We start from the raw sequence: 16,073 nt of genomic DNA on the forward strand, positions 1-16,073 counted from the left end.
ATTCTAGATGGAAAGATATTGCATGGAGTATATTAATGGAAAAAAGTTATATTATTTATGTTGATGGTACAATTACAAAACCTACTAATGCTAAAGAACTCATTGATTGAAAAAAATAATACCAATAGGCTTTAGGAATTATCAAGAGTTGTGTACATAGAGATCTCTTCTTCCACATTGCCAGTTTCATGGAATCCAAACCTGCTTGGGACAAACTTGAATCATTGTATGGTAAGGTGGATGAGGAAAAGGGATTTCAAATTGAGGATGATCTACTTCTCTTAGATCGAAAGAACTTTGACACAATTCAAGATTACATCAACAAAGCTAATGAGTATAGGGAACTACTTAAAGATTGTGGAAATCCCATGAAGGATGAAAAGTTTATTCATCACATCTTGAAAAGGCTACCTTCAGAGTATGCTTCCTTTGTTTCAAGTTATAATACTCAGAAGTTGACCATGGGAACTACTTACCAGAAGCCTACATTTTATTCTTTTGTAGAGATTTTGATTGTTGAATAATATCACTTCATAGATTTGGGACTTCTCACAACATCAAAGACCAAAGCATTGGTGGCTAGTTATGAGAACCAGTCAAGTCAAGGAGGGAAAAGAAACAACAACAAGAAGCAGTGGAAGTAGAAATCACAATCTAAGACACAACAATATTCCTCACAACAAGGTGTTTCTTCTTCTAATAAGAAGGGAAGTAATGAAAAGAAAGATAAAAAATTCTGTGCATATTGCAAAAAGCCAAATCATGATGAGCATCATTGCAAGACTAAAATAATCGATGAGTTGGAAAACCTACTCAAGAAGAACAAAATTCAAGTGCTAGACACTACCAAGGATTCAACTCCAACCTCTTAAAAGGGAAAAGGGCAAGCACTTATGGCAATCTCAAGTTCTTCTTTGGAATGGATACTTGACTCAAGTGCCTCCTATCATATGGGTTCTTCAAAGGGAGACTTTTCTTCATTGAAGTAGTCACAGGTACTGCACATCTTTATGGGAGATGATACCAAATGGAAGTTTAAGGAAAAGGACATGTGGAAATGGAAAATGGGGAATTCAAAGATGTTCTCTATTTTCCAAACCTTAGCTCCAATCTCCTATTAGTTTACCAAATCACTCACCTTGGAGATGGTCATAAGGTTGAGTTCCTTCTAGATTCAATGATGGTGCGCAGTCTTAGAGATAATTCATTGGTTGTAGTGGGGAAAGTCAATCATCAAAAGAGGCTTTATTCCTTCTCCCACTTTGTGCCTAAGTCTTCTTCTCAAGCCTTTTTGACTCACTCAAATTCACAAATCAAATTATGGCATAAGCGGTTTGGTCATCTTGCCTTCTGCCATCTTCAGCAACTTTTCTTCGAACACATGGTTAAAGGTCTACCTAACATCAACTTTTCTAAGGTTGAGTGTTCATCATGTTCAGTGGATATGCATCTCAAGGTGAAGTATGATAAAGGGAAGTCTTCAAGAGCACCAGTTGTTCTCCAGTCGGTTCACATGGTTTTAGCAAGTCCTTTTGCAGTGACTTTAGTCAACCAAGGCCGCTACATCCTTACCTTTGTTGATGACTTTTCACGATTCATATGGTTCTACTTCCTTCATCATAAGAATGAAGTGGTTGATAAGCTTCAAGCCTTTAAGACTCATATTGAACACAAATCTAGGAAAGCCATTAAGGTTCTACAAATGGACAATGAAAGCAGATATGTGAATAGAAGACTTAAAGACTTTTTCAAACTAGAGGGAATTGATCTTCAAAATTCACCAGCATTTAGTCCACACAAGATAGATGTTGTAGCTATGAGGATTAGGACTCTCAAGACCATGGAAAGTTTCATAATAAATGCCAAGTCTCTTGATCCAACACTTGAAGTTGAAGCCATTAGTAGTGCCACTCACATACTTAAAAGGTCTCCTCATAATACCTTAGATGGGAAGACTCCTTTTGATGCATGGTGTGATAGAAAACTAGTTGTGAGTCACTTCAAAGTCTTCAGTTGTCCAACATAGGCAAACCTATCTTCTATGGGATGCAAGGCACCAACACCTAGGCCTTATACTTTCATCAGTTATGAAGACAATGTGAAGGCATACGGATTTATGGATCCAAAGACACATGAGATTTTTGTGGAGAAGGATGTAAACTTTGAGGAAAATTCACCCAGCTTATCCTTTACTCTTCTTTGCACTTCATATACTATGGAAACTGATAGTGACACTAGCGATAGTGCTTCAACAGATTAAGACACATGGGGTTCTATTTGACAGTTGCAGTGAGGGATCACAACATCAACATAGTCCACATGCATACATTGCCATAGTGAAAGGTCCAACACATCATGGTACATGTTGTCTTCTAGCTCTAGCTTCAGTTGATGACTACATGGTAGATATTTTAGGTTTGTTCATGGAGTCACACACAGTAGACTTGGGAAATAGCCTTGATGATTTAAATTTTCTCTTTGATGAAGATGATCCTTCTACAATTGTTGTGAGGGCTCACTCTGACCCTCATGTTCATTCTCTACATGATCAATCTTTACAGGTTGGTGTGATTGTGGATCCTTATGAATAGTAATTGTCGGAGGTCTCTTTATTAGTTGAGGAGATAGTTGGCTCATTGGAACAGGTTCAACAGACATCCTTGCTAGATCTACATTCATTATTTTCAACATAGTTAGAAGGGGCAACCATCAACATCAGCATAGGGATACTTGAGCAAGTTTTAGGGCCACCATACATCTTCAATAGTGTACCTTTGGCATTGTTTCTTCCAAAGGGGAGGAACATCATTTTGTATTCTTAGACTAGCTTCTTCATTGGAGTAGCAATCATTGACAGGCATTCTTCATTTGGTGGGTGGGGGGGGGGGGGGGGGACAACCTTGTCTCTCTTCCTCTTCTTTCTTAATGGGGGGGACTTTTTCCTCTTATGAGGTCTTGTTCTTCTCATTCTTCACTTTTGTATATACTAGATGTATGTTGTAATGGGGGGGTCTTGATTACTCCATCCATCCATGCATCTTATTTTTTTATCTCTCTTTTTGGGGGAGGGTTTTCCCACAAGGTTTTCCATCTTTCTCTACTTTATGAGAGATTTCATTTCATTATGTGCATGGGTACCCAACATGTCCTAGTAGCTGGGATCCATTATGCATTTCATCCTAGTTTTCATAGCTTAAGAGAATTCCCCTAAGTTGCACTTAAGGGGGGGTGTTGGTGTAAATATGTACTTACTATTTACACTTACTTAAGTTTAATTAGGTTAATGCATTATTTTATTATTTATTTTGTGAGACACTTGGGAGTTTGTGTACCCTTTTTAGTTGTTATGTTGATAACACATAAGTACGCAACTCTATTTCACATGGTGTCTACAACATTAGAGTTTGCATCATTCATTGAGTTGTCATGTAGACAACATAGAAGTACGCAACTCTAATTAGCATATGTCTACAACATTGATTTGTGTGTTACACCCTTGTAGGCTTATCCTTTCATCATCACAATTACTTCCATGCTTAATGGAGGATAACCCATATCTGGTGGACATGTGCCTTGTTATATGACTTATCATGTAGCTAATTCTTAGGCATTCTAGATGCATCTCAAAGGCCTTTATATATAGGCAGTCCTAGTGTACTCTTAAAAGGCATATTGAATTGAATACATTGTTATTCTGATCATACTCCTTCTGGTCTATAGTTGTGCTTGTGTTTGAATTCTTAATTCTTGGGTGAATTTTTCCCTAAGGGAAATTCTTACATGGTATCAAAGCTATACCAAATTCTTACATAAACAATAAAGAGAATGGAACCAAGGAGAGAAGAAACAACAACACTTTATTGATTCATCCAATTATCAGCATACATTCCTAGTTGTTAGACCTTTTGAATTACAACCAAATACAAAATACAACTTTAATATCTACAATCTAGCTTCAATTCACTATTCAGTAGCTCTTCTCTGAAACCTCTAGGTTGTTACCTAACCTAAACCTAAACATTTCTATTTATACTTGCCAAAATGGATTATAGGAGAATCTAGATCATTACATAATAGAAAGGTCGACCTTAAAATGGTCTGTAGTGTTAGTAAATAGATTTGTCTTCTTTGAAAATCCTTCACAAATAACTCTTAAATGTCCAAACTAAAAGACAAACTTTGAAACCAACAGTTGAGTCACTTGGAATTATTTTGTCAAATGCTCTCTAAATTTTCAAATGAAGATACAGCTCCCTCCTTTTGATTTATAGTAAATAATTTTTTGATATGCCTTTAACCAAAAGGCAAAGAAGGAACACTAACATCCATTCATCAACATGATATGAATGAAAACTTTGATTTAAATAATTTAAGAAGAAAATCAAATATATAGTGCACGGGCTCTATAATCAATCTTACCATTTATAGAGAAACAAAAGGGATATTTGATATTCATTGCATATATGGTGGGTAAAACCTTAAGATTTCATGACACAAAAGACCCTTGATAAATGAGCAAGATAATATTTTGAACATGTCTAGAATAACCACAAAATCATTTCCAACCAGAGAAACATAAATTCAAACCATAGGATCTAAAAGTAAATTTCCCTTCATTCCAAATATGTAAACTAAACAACCATATGATCATTTTATCCTTGCACCATAAACAAGTTTGCAAGTAAAATGTCATTCCTTTCCTTCGTTTCTCTATTACAAATTTGAAAACTAAAAATGTCTTCCCTTTCCTTCAAAAATGCACAGGCATGTGAAACTAGAGAAGAACCCTGATACAATAGATTTTCCCATTTTTAAAGAATTTGCACCTGAGTAGTTCCCAACTACCCATAGCTCTTTTTTATTAAAATTCATTTCCCAAGAGCTTTTACCTGTACAATTTTTCCACAATGGATTCATGTTACAATAATAATTAATTCTTTTAAAGAATCAATTATCTCAAATTCTTTTCTTTTTACTTATCTTACCCCCATCAATTCACCCAAATTTCTTGTTTTTATATTACAATAATGATAATTAATTCTTGGTAGAATTAATTATATGAGAAATTAGTGTGACCTCAAAATGATTCAATATTTAATTATTTTGTATTTAAATTGAATGATATTTAATTCTTTAAAGAATCAAATATAATATAAATGCAAGATAATTTGTAAATTTTAAAAGTTGATAATATCTCACATTGTTGAGTGAAGAGGGGATACTTAGGGTTTTGAAACCCTAGGTAACTGTGGCTCTATTGGGGGTTGCATTCTGTGTTGGGATGCAAAGAACTCCTGAATCTTTGGCATGTTGTCTAGTGCTTTATCCATTGTGTTATAAAATCATTGATCAACATGCTTATCTACTTAGAGGAACTTGATCTATCATTTTCTCACTTGGCATAATCATTTTATCATATTTAACATTCTAAATAAAATACTATCTTCTTCTTTTGATGCTATTAGAATACTATATTAACCTCATGTTAATAATACCAATCCCCTAGAATTGATTGTTGCATGTACTTGACATCAAGGACTCACCTTGACCTGGGAAATCACAACCATGTCCTTGACCAACCATATATTTGCAGCTCCTTTTCCTTTGAGTACTTTTAGACTTTGGATTCTTTATTGTTCCATCCACACTGAGAATGAGATGAGCAACTTTTGTGGCATTGTTAATTGCATTTAACTTACAAGTGCAGGTTCCTACACAATTTAGCAAGAGAATCATCTATACGCCCTATATTTATATCAAAACCATAAGATGCCTCCTCACAAGAAAGGAATTCATGGTTGTGTCTAAATTTATTTAGCACTTTTGTCTCATCAACCCAACATTGTCACAAAGTTGACATAGAGTAACCTCGGGGACTTTTGCATAGGAATAGATAAACAACTATGACTTCACTATTATGGTTCCTATAGATTGTCTTAAATACTTACTAATTTCCATATCAATAGCACTACTTCCATATACAATAGTAGATATCTTCAAATCCTTTTGAACTATCATGATGGTATCATGCAAGGTTATTTCTAATTCATCAATGAACTGATATGTCCCATTCAAGGACAATATTATTTGAAGAAGTTTGGATAGATTCCCTTGTTATAGTAGCAACACATTGTAGATCCTCCTCTATTACATGATGGACACAGAACACATATTGATCAGAAGAATATTAAGTTTCCACATCACTAATTGTTAATAGAGACAAGATAATTTTTGGCCCACTCTTCACACATTTATCCAATTCATCATACATTATATTCGACTTTGCATCTACAATTGACTGATACTTTGTTAGATCTAACAACCTACCATTTACATTCCTTTTCCTAATTTAAGCTCCAACTCAATGTTCAATGCAAGTAGTTTGGGATGCAAACATTTCTTTGATTGTTGCTCAAAGCCATCATATGAAAAATTCCTTTTTCAAAAGTTGTGCCCTTAAATAAATATGAGTCACGCATGTTACCTCCCAATAACTTTTTAATGTTTATCATATTTAATTTATTCTTCTTGACCAATTAAAATTGTAACATCAATAACTATCTTGGGAAGGAATTCCTTTTCTTCTCTTTTGGAATATGTATGAACTAATCTATCTTTTAGATTTCCAAACCATTTATTCCCTTGCAATAATAATATATGATATCATTTAATTTCTACCTGCTAAAGGTAATGAGAGATTATGATGTGTCATTGTCAAAGTTAGAGAGACGTGACAACTAAAGCATTTTCCACATCAAACACACTCTCAAAATTCTTGCAAATGTGTGGTTTTATGAATGACTACACTAATAGATTATTATCTCCAACTATTTTCTCTTAGATTCCTACCATCACATCTCTATGTACCTTACATCTCAATGTTCTCATATGTTATATCCCTTGTTATGCTAGAACCCCCCTTCCATGTCTTGATTTTTAATCCATTCATTGTTAATATAAACTTGTTTCTATTTGCATAAAGCAAATGGACATTTGCATTCAAGTTTCCTCTTCCAAGACTTCTAATACTTATTGTGTTTCCTAGACCATATATGATACCACTAATCCTGATATTAGAAGATATGTCACCTATCCCGATACAATCATCAGTTGTCTTAAACTAGTTCCAACTGCAATATGCAATCTTTCTGCTTGAGTATTGTGGTAACTTTGTGATTAGAATCTATTGGTGGTGCCATGATATTAATTCTCCCAATAAAAAATTTCTATTTTAGGTGCCATCTTCTCCACTACATGCTACCAATATCTTTGAAAATTACATCAAAAGCATCAACCCTAAATTGTCATGAAGTATTTTGTTTTCCCTTTTACTTTTTACTTATTATTTTAGGGATCCTTTTTTTATCGTGCCACCATAACTACCTTTCAATATAATAGAGGCTTTTTTAACTTTGTTAAAAGACTTTAGCAGCATGCCATATCTAATAGTAGATTTCATTCATATCTTTCTTGGCTTCGACCATCACTGTATGTTGGAAATCTACTAGTATATAAAGGCAGTAAACTATATACAATGGTGTATGCACTTGTTGCAAATTTCTTGCAAAGCAGTTTCTAAAATGAGTTTGGCATCCAAAATCTATAAAATCACAGGAACTTAGTTCAATTAATATCAAATCTTGGTGAGCCTCTATCTTTGAGTTATTCCTTTTGAACTATATCTACCAACATAATATGAAATTATAGATACTGTGAATTGGAATATTAGGGAAGTCTCAAGAAATGTCCATTGTTATCACAAATGGTAGATAGAAGGACTAATCTCTTGAATTGGTGGTGCATTTCCATATGCATGGGACATCTCTATATTTGGATGCAATAATTATATTATTGATCATATCATTTCAACCATGTGTACAATCATGTGTGCTTCAACAATAAGGCTTGCTTCAAAAGTATTGCTTGTGCATCTGCAATGATCAATTTATCTTGAAAGATTAATAGTCTCCACATTACACTTTAATGATATCTTATCACCACCACATTCAAATTTTCTTTAAGTCTATGCATGCTATAGTTATAAATACCCGATAAAGAAGGAATAGTTGCTCCATATTTTCTCTTTGACCCATTTTCATATACTCTCAAATGAAAAGGTAGGATAGTTGCCAAGTGTTGGTGAAATCTAACTCTTGATTTAATACAAAAGGCTCAAGGTGTCCAACCAATAGGAATACTCCTTTTTCTCAATAATTAATTTTTTGACTATGATTTGTCTACCCATTTTTTCTTATTGCAGGATCCAAACTCTTAAAAGTGTAAAATATTGAACTGGGCCCATGGAAATAAAGGATCCACATATTTACCAACTTCAAAATGATAAATGCAACTCTAGGATACGGGCTTCTCATGTCATTATATTTCTAGATATGGCTCTTGGGAATATAATGACATTGTAAAAAATGTTATCTTGAGACTTGATACATTGAAACTAGATGAGCGTAGGATGTTGCCAATCAATTCAACAAGGCCTTTATTTCTTGGAAAAATTTAGAATATGGATTAACTCAAGGAAAGAGGAAGGTTCAAGGCTGATATAACCCTTATTGAAAGGAAACAACAAACTAAACTAAACATAAACAAACCAAGCCAAAATTGCAAAATGGGGCAGTTATTTACAATAAAAGGCAAAGGGGAAGAAAATGTTAAATGTGACCATTTACAAGTTAAAGAAAATATGAGCCCTTTTTAAGTAAATTTTGATAGAATGGAAGTGGATTTTGCAAAAAGTAAACTAAAAACAACCAAAGTGTAGGGTTTTTCTCATTAAAAGGGCAAATTAAGGGTGGAAAAATAAACACATATTCAAGAGTTTTCTCATGGATAACATGAATTTCTTCACAATGAAATGTGAAACCAACCTCTTGCATAGAATTTTTCACAACTACATCTAAAATTCCAACAAACTCTTCCATACCTTGATCCTGTGACTACTCCATTGGTTCCTCCAAAGGTGACATTGAGGAGAGAATTGTAGGGTGCTGAAAAGCAAGTGGATCATTTTCTTACTCTTGGCTATCATTTGGTTCCCCTTCAACATCGTTTTCTTGCACAAATTCCATTCCACCAATTTCTTTTTCTTCAAACATTTTCTCTACCTTTTTTGGCTCTTCCACAAGAGATCTTGTTTAGATGAGGATAGCACCAAAAAGACTTTAAAAATGCTACTTGTTTTTCCAAATCCCCTCCAACTTCTTGGATTGGATTTTCTTTAAATTGAGGTATAAAGATAATGACATCCACATAATTTTCATTTCTTATAGGAGTCTAATCCTTTAAAATATCTATATATTTTTGAAATACTTTAAGGTATTCAACTTCAATAGAGCCACCAACCTCCATCCTTGGGGAGGTACCTAAAAATTTTTACAAATCAACTACACAAGGCACTCTAATAATTACCCAATAGAGTCACCAAAAATCTATTATTAAACAGATTTTTCTTCTTTGAAAATCCTTCACAAATAACTCTTACATGCCCAAACTAAAAGACAAACTCTAAAACCAATAGTTGAGTCACTTGAAATTATTTTGTCAAGTGCTCTCTGAATTTTGAAATGAAGGTACAACTCCCTCCTTTTGATTTATAGTAAATAATTTTCTTATATGCATTTAACTAGAAGGAAAAGAAGGAACACTAACATCCATTCATCAACATGATATGAATGCAAACTTTGATTTAAATAACTTAAGAAGAAAATAAAATACATAGCGTGTGGGATAACTAATCAATCTACCCATTTATAGAGAAACAAAAGGGATATTTGATATTCATTGCATATATGGTGCATAAAACCTCAAGATTTCATGACACACATTACCCTTGATAAATGAGCAAGATAATATTTTGAACATGGCTAGAACAACCACAAGATCATTTCCAACCAGAGAAACATAAATTCAAACCATAGGATCTAAAAGTAAATTTTCCTTCATTCTAAATATGTAAACAAAACAACCATATGATCATTTTATCCTTGCATCATAAACAAGTTTGCAAGTAAAATGCAATGCCTTTCCTTCCTTTCTATGTTACAAATTTGAAAACTAAAAATGGCTTCCCTTTCCTTCACAAATGCACGAGCATGTGAAATTGGAGAAGAACCCTGTTACAATAGATTTTCCCCTTTTTAAAGAATTTTCACCCAAGTGGTTCCCAAGTACCCATAACTCTTTTTTATTAAAATTCATTTCCCAAGCATTTCTGCGCGTATAAATTTTCCACAAAGGCCCCATGTTACAATAATAATTAATTATCTTAAAGAATCAATTATTTCAAAAAAAAAAAAATTTAACTTATCTTACCCCCATTAATTCACCCTATTTACGTATTTTTATATTACAATAATGATAATTAATTCTTAGTAGAATTAATTATATCATAAATTAGTGTGACCTACAAATGATTCAATATTTAGTTATTTTGCATTTAAATTGAATGATAATTAATTCTTTCAAGAATTAATATAATAAAATGCAAGATAGTTTGTAAATTTTAAAATTTGATAATCTCTCACATTGTTGAGTGAAGAGAGGATACTTAGGGTTTTATAACCCTAGGTAACTTGCACACATCTAAAGACAAGATCCAAACATTAAATTTGTGATCCAAATTAATTGCATAAGTTGGCTCAAACTAAGAACCAATCACAAAGAGACTCGATCAAAGAAGGAACTGAGCATCAGTAAATATCAGGCTCACTCGACCAGCATTGTATAGCTCGGCCAATACTAGAAATTTATAGTAACTCAGCCATCACTACCTACAATAACGCAGCCATCACTAGCTATAGTAACTCAACCAATACTAGCTACAATAACTCGACCATCACTAGCTACAATAACTCAAACATTACTAGCTACAGTAACTCGATCATCACTAAACAACTCGCTAGCAATAGAAACTTGGAAACCACTAGCACATGAGTCCAACTGGCTGAATGAACAAATATGAGTATGATAGAAAGACAACCCAGGATGCTCCTACATTAGACAACTGGGGTTGAAATAAATGATTCCCTTGAGTCATTGAGATGTCACAACCTGAGTTGATTCATACTTAGATTGAGAAATCCATATAGCATCTTCAACTGGTCTATTCTTCCATTTCACCAAATATTCATAGTAATATTTTCCTCTTATGCTTTTAACAGCTCTCTAATCCAATATTTGTTCAACCTCTTCAATCTACTTCTTAGGATAATCATCAAATATAACAACTTCATCATCTAATTCATGATACTTATGTAAATCAGCAATGTTGAATATAGGATATATATCCATGTCATTAGGTACCTCAACTTTATAAGTATTACCATTATCAAACTTTCTCAAGATCTTACAAGGTCCAAACTTCTTCATTTTCAGCTTACTATATGTTCCAATAGGAAATCTTCCTCTCTTCAAATGAATGATCACCTTATCACCAACTTCAAAACATGATGTCTTCTAGACTTATTGGCATTCTCTTTCTACTTTTGATTAATTTGTCTAACTTCAACTTCACTTCGTCAAGCAAATACTTCAACAAGAAAATTCAACACTTTTCTTATCTTCACAAATAACATCCCTCAAATCTGATACTCCTCTAGGCTACATTCCAATTACAATCTCAAATGTGTTTTTTGTGTACTCCTATTCACAGAATTATTATATGCAAACTCAGCTTGTGCCAATATCATATCCCAATTATTTGGCTTAACCCCAAATGAACGTCTCAAAAAATTACCCAAGCTTTTATTTACAACCTTTGTTTATCCATCTATCTATGGATGGAATATAGAACTAAACTTCAACTTGAAGTTTCCATCTTCTTCCACAAAGTCCTCCAAAAGTAACTAACAAACTTACTGTCTCTGTCAAAAATAATACTTTTTGGTAATCCATGCAATCTAGAAATCTCCATGAAGAAAATATCAACAACATGCACAACATCTGATGTCTTCTTACATGGTATGAAATGTGTCATTTTAGAAAATCTACCTACAACAAAAAATACCCTCTTATTGTCTTAGGTAATCCAAGAACAAAATCCATACTGATGTCACTCCGCGGTTTCTCAGGAACAAAAGTAGGTGTATACAATATAGTATTCTAACTTAATTCTTTTTCAACTTGAAAAATTCCACAACTCCTTACAAACTTCTAGAAATCCTTATACATCTATTACCAATAATACTTATCCTTAAGAAAACTCAATGTCTTATCAATTCCAAAATGTCTAGCCAAACCACAATAATGTTTTTCCGTAATCAAATTAACTCTCATAGAAATTCTTGGTATACACAACTAAATTCATTTGAGAAAGATACATTATTGAATTAAATGATCTTCATACTTACTCATTTGACTTGATAGATTTGGTTCTCTAGAGTCTCTCCATTGCTCAGACAAATCAGGACCAGTATCATACAATTCCTTCATTTCATCAAAACCAAGAAATTCAACCTTCATCTTTATCAAAAAGGAACATTTTTTATGTATTGCATCAACAACTCAATTAGTAACTCCACTCTTATGCTTGATCACAAATATTTAACTTTCCAAGCAATCAAACCACTTCATATGTCTTTGATTCAACTTATGCTGACTTCCCAAATACTGTAAAGTTTTATGATTAGTATACAATACAAACTCCTTAGTAATCAAATAATATATCCAATTCTTGAAGGCTTGAAAAATAGCATAAAAATCTTGATCATACACAAAATACTTCCTTCTAGCATCATTCAACTTCTTACTTCAACAATTTTACTTTCTTGGCTCAACAAGTCTCCTATTGCAATACCATGTGCATCACATTCCACTTGAAATACCTTATTGAAATTAGCTAAGGCCAATACAGGTAATTCAATAAGCTTTTGTTTCAAAGTCTCGAAACTCTTATCAACCCCATGTGTTCACTTAAAATCCTTTTTATCTGCTCTCATTGTCTAAGTCATAGCATTACAAACAAAACTAAAATTCTTTATAAAATTTTTTTAGAAACTAGCCAAACCATGAAATGATCTTACCTCACCCACATTCTCAAGTTTAGTTCATTCAAAAATTGTTTTAACCTTCTTAGGATCCATTCTCAAACCATCAACTAAAATCACAAATCCCAAATACACAATTTCCTCTTGCATAAAGGAATACTTTTCAAATTAATCAGTTGTTTCTCCTCTTTCAATCTCTTCAATACCTCTCTAACATGCTCAAGATGTTCTTCCTTAGTCTTACTAAATATCACAATATCATCAAAATAAACAATCACAAACTTACCCAAAAATTCCTTGACAACTTCACTCATCAACCTCATGAAAGTACTAGGTGCATTAGTCAAACCAAAAGGCATAACCAACCATTCATACAAACCATCTTTTGTGTTGAAATAGTCTTCCTCATTGGCATAGGAAACATGTTTTCCATTGTGATCTTGTTAATATCTCTAGAATCAATACACATTCTCCATTCTCCATTCCTTTTAGGTGTTAATACAATAGGTACAACTCATAGACTCAAACTTTATCTAATCAAACCTTTCTACAACAACTCTTGCACTTGTCAATTAAGTTCTTCATTCTTGGTAGGTATCAATCTATATGGTGATTTTTTTGATAAACTAGCTTCAAAAATCAAGTACATGCAATGATGTATACTTCTTAGTGGAGGTAAACCATTAGGTATATCCTTAGCAAAAATCTCATTGTACTCAATCATCAACCTTTCAATTTCTACTGCTACTCAATCGCTACTACCACAACTCAGTCCCTTAGGAATTACACAAAAATACACTTGGTTCTTCTTCATTCCCTTTTCAATTTTTTTCCCATTGACCACACAATTAACCTCATCTAGAATTCCAATCAAAGGAAACAAAACTTACTTTCTTCCATTCACCCAAAGAGTATATTGATTCAATCTTCTATCATGCCTATCATATTGTCAAGGTCTGCCCAATAGAATATGACAACAATCCATAGGCATAACATCACACAAACCTTCATCAAAGTAACTTCCACTCCTCAAATTCACCATACATTGTTCACTTACCAATTTCTTATACTCATCCCTTATCTATGAAACATGATAGGGTTTAGGAGGCTTCAGGCTGTACAACTGCAACTCTATAACTAGCTCCTCTAATGCCAAATTTGTTGAACTTCCACTGTCAATGATCACTTTGCAACATTTTCTAGACATCTTACATCTAGTCTTGAAAAGACTTCTCCTTAAGACAGGTTCCTCATCAATTTTCTTATTACATAAAGTTCTTCTCACCATCATAATTTCTCCCAACCTTGGGTCCACTTAGTGAACCTTCAACGTCTCCTTGAATCACAACATTTTGGTTATCTTTTTATTCTCATTAGAGTATCTACATTTAAAATATATATGCCCTTCTTTGCCACATTTGAAATAATTACCATGAAAAATACCTCTAGAATAATAATTACCTTTTCCTTGATAAGAACTAGTACCTCCTCAATAATAATTACCACATTTCCATATGGTCCATCCTTTTTCATCATTTTTCCATTCATATTTACCCTTATCTTGCATAGAATTGTTAAATCTATCACCTTCTCCATAAGATCTACCCCTGCCTCTCTGGAATCTACCACCTCTACTTCTTTGTCTTTGTCCATGCTTCTTTGTCAAGATCTCCTCATCTTTCAAGGCATATTGATATTCTTCTTCCACACTTTCCAATTTGATAAAACCTATCTCATCTTGAATTCTTGATCTCAATCCATTTAGATACCTTGCAACTTTCTCAACCTCATTATCCACATGTCTAGATTTGATGTCCAATCTATAGAATTCCTTAGTACACTCTTTCACAATCATGTCCTTTTGTCTCATATTTTGCATTTTTCTCAACAAGCTAACTTTGTAATCAGCATGAAGGAACTTCTTCTTCACCTTGTTCACCATTTTTAGCCAGAACTTGATCTTCTCTTTTTCTCTTTTTTCTATTAGTTTTCAAATTCTCCCACCATAGTGAGGCATGACCTTTTAACCTTGTGACTACAATCTTCACCTTTCTATTATCAGGAGTACCTTCAAACTCAAAGAACTTCTCCATATCAAAGATCCAATCCAACACAACATTGGTGTCCAATTTTCCATCATAAGGAACAACTTTCACAATAGGCTTTGAATGTGCCCGAGAAAATACTCTCAACAATATTTCCTCATTGTGATCTTCCTCAAGTTCTAGATTAGGGTTTGGTTGACATTTCTTCATCATCAAGATGTGCTCCTCTCCTCTAGGTTGACTCCACCACATCTAGTCTAGTTGTAATTTGTCTCAACATATCCATAATATCAGTGTTAGCATTTCCTCTACCTCTAACCACCTTTACAAATAGGTTCCTACAAGATCATAACCCTCTACAAGTTGTAGTTCAAATCAATAGATTTTCCACCCTATAAATAAATTAAACTTAGAGTTCTACATGTTCCAATATCCACAAGGATGAACCTCAAGCTCTGATACCACTTGGATGCAAGGAGAGAGATTTGAATAGCTAGGGACAAAGGCACACCTAACTATCCAATCACCTTGCTAAGTAACACAACAAAAGAAAACAAAAAAGAGAACAACACCAAGAAGAGAAGAAACAAAACTACTTTACTGATTCATCCAATTATTAACATACATTCCTAGCTATTAGGCCTTCTAGGTTATTTCTAGATACAAAATACAACTTTAAGATCCACAATCTAGCTTCAATTCTCTATTCAACAACTCTTCTCTGAACCCTCTAAGTTTTTACCTAGCCTAAACCTAAACACCACAATTTATACTTACCAAAATGGCTTATAGGAGATTCTAGATCATTACATAATAGAAAGGCCAACCTTAAAATGGTATGCATACATTCCAACGCAAGATCCAAAAATTAAATTTGTGGTCCAAATTAATTACATAAGTTAGCTCAAACTAAGATCCAATCATAGACAGACTCGATCAAAGAAGGAACTAAGCATCAGTAATTATCAAGCTCACTCGAAACATGAAAGAACACTTGGCCAAGACTAGATAGCTCATCCAATACTGGAAA

At 33.4% G+C, this 16,073-nt stretch overlaps 1 pseudogene; it reads right to left on the reverse strand.

The window, feature by feature from the left end:
- LOC149559625 (T-complex protein 1 subunit eta-like) overlaps positions 1-16,073 on the reverse strand; it is a 51,647-nt pseudogene that overhangs the window by 25,786 nt on the left and 9,788 nt on the right.

Source organism: Cupressus sempervirens, chromosome 4 (assembly GCF_028749045.1).
Source record: "Cupressus sempervirens isolate cs-2001-9-10 chromosome 4, ASM2874904v1, whole genome shotgun sequence".
Lineage (NCBI taxonomy): Eukaryota > Viridiplantae > Streptophyta > Pinopsida > Cupressales > Cupressaceae > Cupressus > Cupressus sempervirens.